The 8,709-nt window shown below is 36.0% G+C and overlaps 1 long non-coding RNA gene across 2 annotated transcripts; it reads left to right on the top strand.

Annotated features, from left to right (window-relative positions):
• The first annotated feature begins 446 nt into the window (after positions 1–446).
• Positions 447–3,642, top strand: LOC123181962 (uncharacterized). Of its 2 annotated transcripts, none has more exons than XR_006491952.1 (4): positions 447–617; positions 2,178–2,239; positions 3,262–3,322; positions 3,419–3,642. It is a non-coding gene; the product is annotated as an uncharacterized lncRNA (long non-coding RNA). The 2 variants fall into 2 exon arrangements; XR_006491953.1 differs by having other exon boundaries at positions 1,609–2,239.
• The last annotated feature ends 5,067 nt before the right edge of the window (positions 3,643–8,709 follow it).

Raw genomic sequence — 8,709 nt, 5'->3', positions numbered from 1 at the left:
AGATAATTGTTGTGTTCTAGTATAGCAATGTTAATTCTATGAAATCATTGGATGATTTGACCAACGGGCGTTGAAGCATTTGAATAACGGTTGTGCTAATTCTCGGTCGATTGGGAATTAGCTATGTCTCAGTCGACGAGATTTATTATATAATTTGATTGATCTGTGTGTTCCTCGATGATGTATTCTCTCGTCCAAATGTACTGGACTTTGTCCTAGTGGGTAGATGGGCAGAGCGTGCCTTGGGAGCTCCTAACGGGCGCCTTCAGCGCTGGTTCCCGTTCTGGCGCCCACACGCCCGCGAACTGGGCCGGCCCAGCTTGCCTCGTTCGCTTGTTCCACTTCTGCTCGTTTGCTCCCCTCGCTCCCTCGTTCATTCTCCGGCAGATCCTATTTGACGCTCGTTAGCGTCAAATTGTCGTGCCTTCGCTGAAGCGAGCGTTTAGACGGGCCGGCCTTTTTCTCCTATTCCCTTCTCCTTCTCCGCTTCCTTCTTCGCTCTATTCTGTTTCTTTCTTTATCGTCTCCCTTCCTCGCTTCCTTCTTCTCTCTTTCTTCGCTATCCACCGGCCGGCGTTTCCTCTTCGCGGAATTGGTTGTCGCCATGGATGCCCAAGGTTCGTTGTGCCTCTCCCATCCTTTCCATGGCGGATTAGCGAAGCAGGTTATTGTTATGGTCCCGATCCTATTAGGTCTACGTAGTAGTTTGCGATTAGGGTTTTGGATCGATGAGAGAGGTGGATGGTGTTGTGTAGCTGGATGGTGTGATTAGGGTTTCGGATCGATTTTACAGATGGATGGTAGGGTTTCTTTCAATTTGGTAGGAATTGCTTTGATTTGGTTGGAATTCCTCCCTGTTTCTTGACCCCTAGATCAATCTGGTGCTCTTTTTTTGGTAGGGATTCGTTTGATCTGTTAGGGATTGTTTTGATTTGGTTGTATTTCCTCCCTGTTTGTTAACCCATATCATTCCGGTGCTCTTTTTTTGGTACGGATTCGTTTGATCTGTTATAGATTGTTTTGATGGTTGTATTTCCTCCCTGTTTCTTTCCTAGATCAATCTGGTGTTGTGGGCTACCTGAACCTAGAATTGGAGTAGATTAAATGTGTTGCCAAAGCAATCGCTGTATCATAGTTATTAGTTAATTTATGTGGAAGGTGAATCATAGTGTTAATTTCATACAGGAATTTTCCTTTTCCTCGGCATGATTTATGTGCAAATTTTCGTTAAGGAAAAATTATGTGCAATCTGACTATGACTTATGTACTTTTTGTTTGGGAGAAAACGTGGAAACAGTGTTTGGTTTACACAATCTGACCATGACTTATTTCACTATTTTCTTTAGCAGAGTTTGCGCTGTATAGTATCAACTACTTAAAAATGGTTTCAATTAACATGTTAATTGCCTATTTGTTTCTTAAGTAATCACCTTTCATTTTTAAAATATTATTTGTTAGCATTTCATATATATATATATATATATATATATATATATATATATATATATATATATATATTTCTTGCGCTATCTTCATTTCGGTGTCGTATACTGAAATTCCTTCTTTATGTTTCCATTTTTTTATACCTGCCTCTCTTTGTTTTTCTAGGCCAAAATGTTCCTGTACGGTCCAGTGCGACTTTCCAGTCACGGTTTTCTACTCTTCGTTGGGCCAAAGCTGTTGATAAGATGTCTCCTTTTTAGAGAAGCTTTATGTCAGACTAATTCAAACATCTTCTGAATGTGCGCGCACATGTGATTGTGCCCATGGATTTGCTGCAATGGTTAGCAAAACATATGCGCTATGGTTAAGTAGGCATTTTCGAGCACAACAACAAAGTCATTCATATCACCCGAGATATGGTTGACATATGCACTATGGAAGAACAATATGGTCCGGTTGGCTACCTGAGTCTAGAATTAGAGTAGATCGAGTGAAATTTGAAAGCAAAACCTGTCAATCTGAACACTGGTTGGTGCTTGGATGTGTTTCGTTCTCACAAATTTGGCAGTTCTCATGTGATGATGTTCTTCCATAGTTAGTGAAGTTTGGTCCCCAAATAGTATGTGCAAGGTGATTCATAGTGTTATTTGGTTAAGCAATTTTCCTTATTCCGCATGGGTGCTATTTTTTCAATCATTCTCAATCTGAACATGATATATGTCTTCCATATGCAGTGAAGTTTGGTCCCATATTTTTATGAGAAAAGGTGACAGAGTGATGTTTCCTTTTGTGCTAGGTGATATTCTAATTTTTATTGTCTTTTGCAGAGTTTGCCCTGCAGAATATCATCTACTTAAGCATGGTTCTAATTAACTTGTTATTCTGTGTATTTGTTTCTTAATTAATCAACTTTCAGCGTAAACAGAAATTGTTTTTGTTTATTAACATTCCAACATTTGTTCATCATCTATTAAACTTATTCACATTCTGTTCAACTAAATTCATAAAGAATGAACAATGACAATTCTTAAGAGTTCATTTGTTCCATTTTTTTGTTTAACCTATTAAAATCTATTGTTCAATTTTGGCAGGCATTGAACATTTTTAATGTATGTTGAACATTTTTTGAATACGCATTGAACGTTTTGTGTGTTCTATGCTGAACAATTTTTTAATACACATTGAACATTTTTGTGTAATATAAGCTGAACAAAAATTCAAATACACAGTGAACTTTTGTAGTATCCGTTGAACATATTCTTAATATCCGAGAACATTTTCATAATGCATAGTTAATATTTTTTCTGAAATATACCATGAACAATTTTGTAATATACGATGAACATTTTTGTGTAAAAAATGGAACATTTGTTTTTAATAGGTTAAACTGAAAAAAACAAATTTGAACATTTGTTAAACAACTTTTATTCATTGCCTGACTTTTTTTTCAATATATTTACATATCTCTTTTTTGTTCAATTTGTTAACAAAAAAGATGTTCAACTACTTGTTTATGGTTGAACAATTGTTTATTAAACCTGTTTCAATCGGTTCAACATTTTTTAAACAAATTCTTGTTCATTCCATTTTTTAAACTTGTTCATTAAAATGGTTCATCTACTTTTATTATTAAAGAAATTCGTGAGAAGTTCTTATATCACATAGTCAATTGTAAAGACAATGAAATTCAACTACCACTGGTGAAATCATTCCTGCAGCAACATGTACACATTAATCTTATTCAACATTTACAGCAATAGAGGGTTGTTAGATATGATTTTGTGGCCTAACTTTATTTAATTTCTTTCTATTCTTCAGGGATTCCGCATATTCAAATGAATCTCATGAGGAACATATTTTCCTTGGAAATACAGTAGTGGTACATGCCTACTTTCGCTGATACTACGAGTAATCTTTTTTCTTCGCACTTGATAATTTTGTTTTCAATAACTAAACATAAATTAAATTGTTACAGGTGCACAGAGACATGGATGAACAGATGTACAAGTGGACAAGAATTACAAATGCAAAGAGAGCCAACAAATATATGCCCACTCGTGAAACTACTTTTTTCTTTGAGAACATTTATTCCATTTTGTAGCAAATTGTGCCAAAACAATGCTTTTGCTGATTCTTTTTGTCTCTGAATATTGTTCAACACAAGAATTTACCCTTCACTTTATTCTTTAATTATATATATACACTGAACATTTGTTTTTTTCCTGATTCTGTTTACTGTTCAGATTACTAGAAAATATGTTGCTGCAAATTCAGAAACAACAATTAGTACAAATTCTTGTACTAAAAGTTGATGAAAAAGTTGTTTTTAGTAGAAATTCAGAAACAAAAATCTATGAAACAGTCACTTTTTAGTACAAATTCTTGTACTAAAATTTGTTGATTCTTTTTATTATTCTCAGGTCTGCATTTAACATTGTACAAATTCAGAAACAAAATTATTGTGCAAACTTTTTAAACAACTGAAACAGCCACGAAACAGTTCAGGAAACAGCCACGAAAAGCTACAGGAAACAGCAACGAAAATGTTCAGGAAGCAGCGTAGACGTGTTTTTTTTTAGAATTCGGAAGCAGTGTACACGTACACGAAGCAGTATGGGAACAGCCACAACAGCCTTCGAATTAACAAACGAGGGAAGCTTAGTTAACGGGCCGCGAACAAGCAGCCCGCAAACAACCTCTATCAGCGAAACCTCCTCAACTTGACGCTCGCGAGCGTCGAGCAGGAGCTCTCTCATTCTCCCTCGATCGCCTAGTTCGCTCCCCTGGATCGGTCAAGTATTGACTTTTGATGAAAAAAAATCGAAAAAATGGAAAAATTTCGTGAATTCAAGAATTTTCATAAAACTTGAAAGAAAGTCCAGGAACTTATAAAAAAGTTCACGAATTTGAAAAAAAGTTCATTAACAAAGAAAAATGGATTTTGAAAAAATGAAAATCTTAAATATGCGAACAAATGTTTCAAAAATCATACGCAAATTTCGAATATTCCTTTTCTTTTAAACGTGAACTATGTTTTTCAAAAACAGAACAAATTTCGAAATTTGAATACTTTTTTTGTACTGTGAACAATTTTTAGAAAGCGAATTTAGAATACACATTGAACATTTCTCTTAGTACGGGGTGAACATTATTCAAAGAAACACTGAACATTTTTTTTAAATACGCTGAACTTTTTTTCAATACATGCTGAACAAAATTTATCTACACGATGAACATTTTTTAGACACACTGAACATTTTTTCAATGTATGGTGAACAATATTCAAATACACATAGAATATTTTTTTAAATACGATGAACTACTTTTGAATGCATGCTTAACAAAAATTCTATACATGATGAACATTTTTTTATACACACTGAACATTTTTTCAATGTATGGTGAACATTTTTCTTCAATACAGTGAACAAAAATTTGGAATTCAGAACTATTTTTGAAACGTGAACAAAATTCGAAAACATGAACAACAGTTGGAATTTCGAAAAACATTTTCTGAAAAGTCAAACGAATTTCGAAAAATCTGAACATATTTTGGATATTGAAAATAGTTCATCCAATTCGAAAAAATGAACTTTTTTCAAATTCGAATTTGAAAAAGAGTTCATCGATTTTGAAAAAACTTTCATCAAATTCAAAAAAGTTCATCGATTTTGAAAAAAGTTCACCAATTTTAACAAAAGTTTATTCAACTTGAAAAATGTTTAGGACTTTGAAAAAACGTTCGCGCATTTAAGAAAATAAAAAGAAAAGGAAAAAAGGAACCAGAAAAAAAGCCTAGAAATCACGAAGCCGTGGTAAACTGGTTTGGGGGGCTCCCGCGGCCTAGGTAATAAAAACAGCGGGAAGAAGTCAATAGACACATGCGGTAGGATCTCCTGCTGGTCAGTGCGCTGCTTTACCAACTGAGAGATCGCTAGTTCGATACCTCGCTTAGGAAATTGAATTTTTTCTGCAGTTTTGAACCAGAAAAAAAAAAGACACGGGCCGGCCCAGCGCGGCGCGAGGGGTATGCGCCCGTTTGCGGTTATTGAAGAAACGGGCGCTTAAGGCGCCCGTTAGGAAATGCCGCGTGCCTTCACTGGCTTTGCTTTCGTATCCGGGCCATGGGCTGTGGCTTGCGGTCCTTTCCATTCTTTTCTGTTTTTTTCTCATAGGTCACCCATGTAAATTCTTTTGTACTGCTAAAAAGAAAGTAAATTCTTTTATATTTTTTGTTTTTATTGGGCTTGTGTGTATAGCAGGAAGCTCATTGGGGCAGGCCACTCTGTGTATACACGTACCTTTTTCCCTTATATATTTTTTCTTTTATATGTTAATGTATTTATTTATCAATTTATTGTTATTAAGGTCTTTTCACTTTTATTTCCATTTTTTCTTTAATTATTTTCCTATTTTAGAGAAAATGGAACATCTAAATTTTGTAGAATAGACATTTCGACAAGCATGAACGATTTTTACTGCCACTTTTTTTATGTATTTTTCACATGGATTTTTGTTTCATTTGCTTATTTGTATGTTGCCCATTCTTTTGATAATTTTTATTTTGTCACATCATTTATTACAAAAAATATATTTTCATCATGTTTATATGCTTTTTTTCTATGTTAGACTGACAGAGAAGCAACTGCTTTTTTTACTTTTATTTTCTACTAAAAATATCTTGATGTCCGTTACGCACAACTGCAATAATTGTAACCCATGTGTAATTACAAGGGGTACAACACGTGTGCAACTACATGCATCCAAATCCACATGCGACCGGAAGGGTTACAACGCGTCCACACCTGCGATGAGGTGTGTGTGGCGATGAGACAGGAAACATGTCTGATATGAGGAATTTCATGTTTTAACCATTTATTTTGTATTTTTTTGAATTATCTTATTTCACATCTAGTGAAATATATGCATTTTTTACTTTTATGGAAAAATTGCCCGTTGATGAGGTAGTCTTTTTTATTTCTCTTTTCAAACCTTTTCCTTGCTAACGACATTATTCTTGCTACTTTTTAGTTTTTCTATTTGAAAATATGACCATCTGGTTGCACAATTGCCCCCGACTACAACTGCATGTTTCCAACGTGACTGTAATTGGTGTTTTGTCATGGGAGGGAGAAGTTGCATGTCTATCACTAGGCATACAACTACAGGCATCGTGCCCCAAGTGCAACTGCATGTCTTCAAGGCGATTGCAACTCTGTGGTGTTTCGCCAGGGAAGTGCAGTTGGATGCCTGCCAGTAGTCACACAATTGTAAGTGTCGCCTGGACTACAACTCTGTGGTGCTTTGTAGTTGCATGTCTTCACTAGGCATGCAACTACAAGTGTCGCGCCCCGACTGCAATTGCATGTCTTGAATGAGACTGTGACTAGGTGTTTTGTTAGAGAGGGGAAGTTGCATGTTTGTCGGCAGGCATGCAACTATAAGTGTCGGGCCCAACTGCACGTATGTGGTGTTTTATTAGGGGAGGTAGTTGCATATTTGTCAGTAAGCATGCAACTACAAGTGTGACCCTCGATTACAAGGTTGTGGTGTTTTATTAGTGGAATGGGGTTCGCCGCTAGGCACTATAACACCCCAAATTTCTAACCATGTTTTTATTAAGTAAAATTTTGACATGAATAAAATTTTGAATTATACTAGGTCTTTTATTAATTTCAAAAATCTTTTCTGTTTTCTGTTTACCAAAATCCTTCCCTCCATATAGCAATTTTTTTTAAATAGTGTGTTTGAAATTTTTTCTTAATAATTTCATTCACCTTTTAAATTCAGTAGGAAATATTTTCATAATAAAATTTGCCCAACATAATTCTTTTAATAGCATTTTCATACTTTGAAACGCTCATGTTGTGCTAAAACTATTTCAAATAATTATTTTAAAACTCCACGAATGGAGAGGTCCTCTCATGCTTATAGATCACTTTCATGCAAAATTCCATCATGGTCTTTTGAAACTTTTGAGCAAACCATTCCCTTTTCATTTATGTCCCATCCTTAAGTTATAACTACAACCCTATTTTTCCTTGCCCCAAATAATTCTGAAATCTTTCCATCTCATAGTCCTTCCAACCAAACCCGTAAGTCCAGAATATCACCCCCATTTTCTGTTTGGAAGTCCATCAAATAGTTCCCTGGAGTTTCGGTCCAGAAGTGAATTCCACCAAAACTTGCACTTGCAAGTTATTCAATCTGTCCATACAACCTTTTCCATCATCCTTACCATCCAATGAGACGTCATTCTGCCAAGTCTCACAACCAGAAGAATTTTCTAAATAGCCCTTGCATTTTGTCAAACACCTTGTGGGTCTCACAAATTTTTTGCAACTCCTAATTTGTGAATGGAACCAGATCATTTGACCAAACCACCATGTCCATCACTCCTACCAGACTACGTTTTGCCACGATACCAAATATTAGATACATTGGACCACCCTAGGGCACCTTGGCATTTGGTCGAACATGTTGTGTTCATGCACAGAGCGCGACCAGAGCATGCGTATTGCACCGCGCTGACACCGAGCTCCTGTCGCTCTATTGCTGCTTCTCTCGCTCACCCTAGCCCTCTCCCTGGTCATCAGATATTAGCTACTTCCAATTCTCAAGTACGATCATAATGCTCCCTAGTTGGTGCTTTATAAGAGAATATGGAGACTCAAATAAAAATAAAAATTTCATAAAAGTAAATAGATAGGCCCTTCGCAGAGGGAAGCAGAGATTTGTAGAGGTGCCAGAGCTCAAAGCTTAAATTGAGAGAATAAAAATATTTTGAGAGGCATGTTTTTCCCGTCAACGAAAACGACCGAGTAATTCCTAACACTTTCCATGCTAGATATATCATAGGCGGTTCCCAAACAGAAAATAAAGTTTATTTCTTTTTCCACCATACTTTCACACTCCACGGCTATCATCCATACCAACACTTTCCAGGGAATTTATTATTTGACAACATAAAGTAAATTTCTTTTTTCGTTCCGGGACTAGGCATCCCTATTACCGCCGTACTCTCGTGCAATGACAAGTGAATAAACACTCATATTGAGAATAATACATGTAGCATGGAAAATATTGGCCACCCCTGCCGCTTCATGAGCGGTACGGGCACACAAAAAGGAAATGCATTTTGAAAATTATAGATGGCACATACAAATTTACTTAGAACGGCACAGAAATACCGCATATAGGTAGGTATGGTGGGCTCATATGGCAAAACTGGTTTTAAGGATTTTGGATGCACGAGTAGTATTTCTA

The sequence above is a fragment of the Triticum aestivum genome, chromosome 1D (assembly GCF_018294505.1).
Source record: "Triticum aestivum cultivar Chinese Spring chromosome 1D, IWGSC CS RefSeq v2.1, whole genome shotgun sequence".
Lineage (NCBI taxonomy): Eukaryota > Viridiplantae > Streptophyta > Magnoliopsida > Poales > Poaceae > Triticum > Triticum aestivum.
This window is presented reverse-complemented; position numbering and strand designations above follow the sequence as displayed.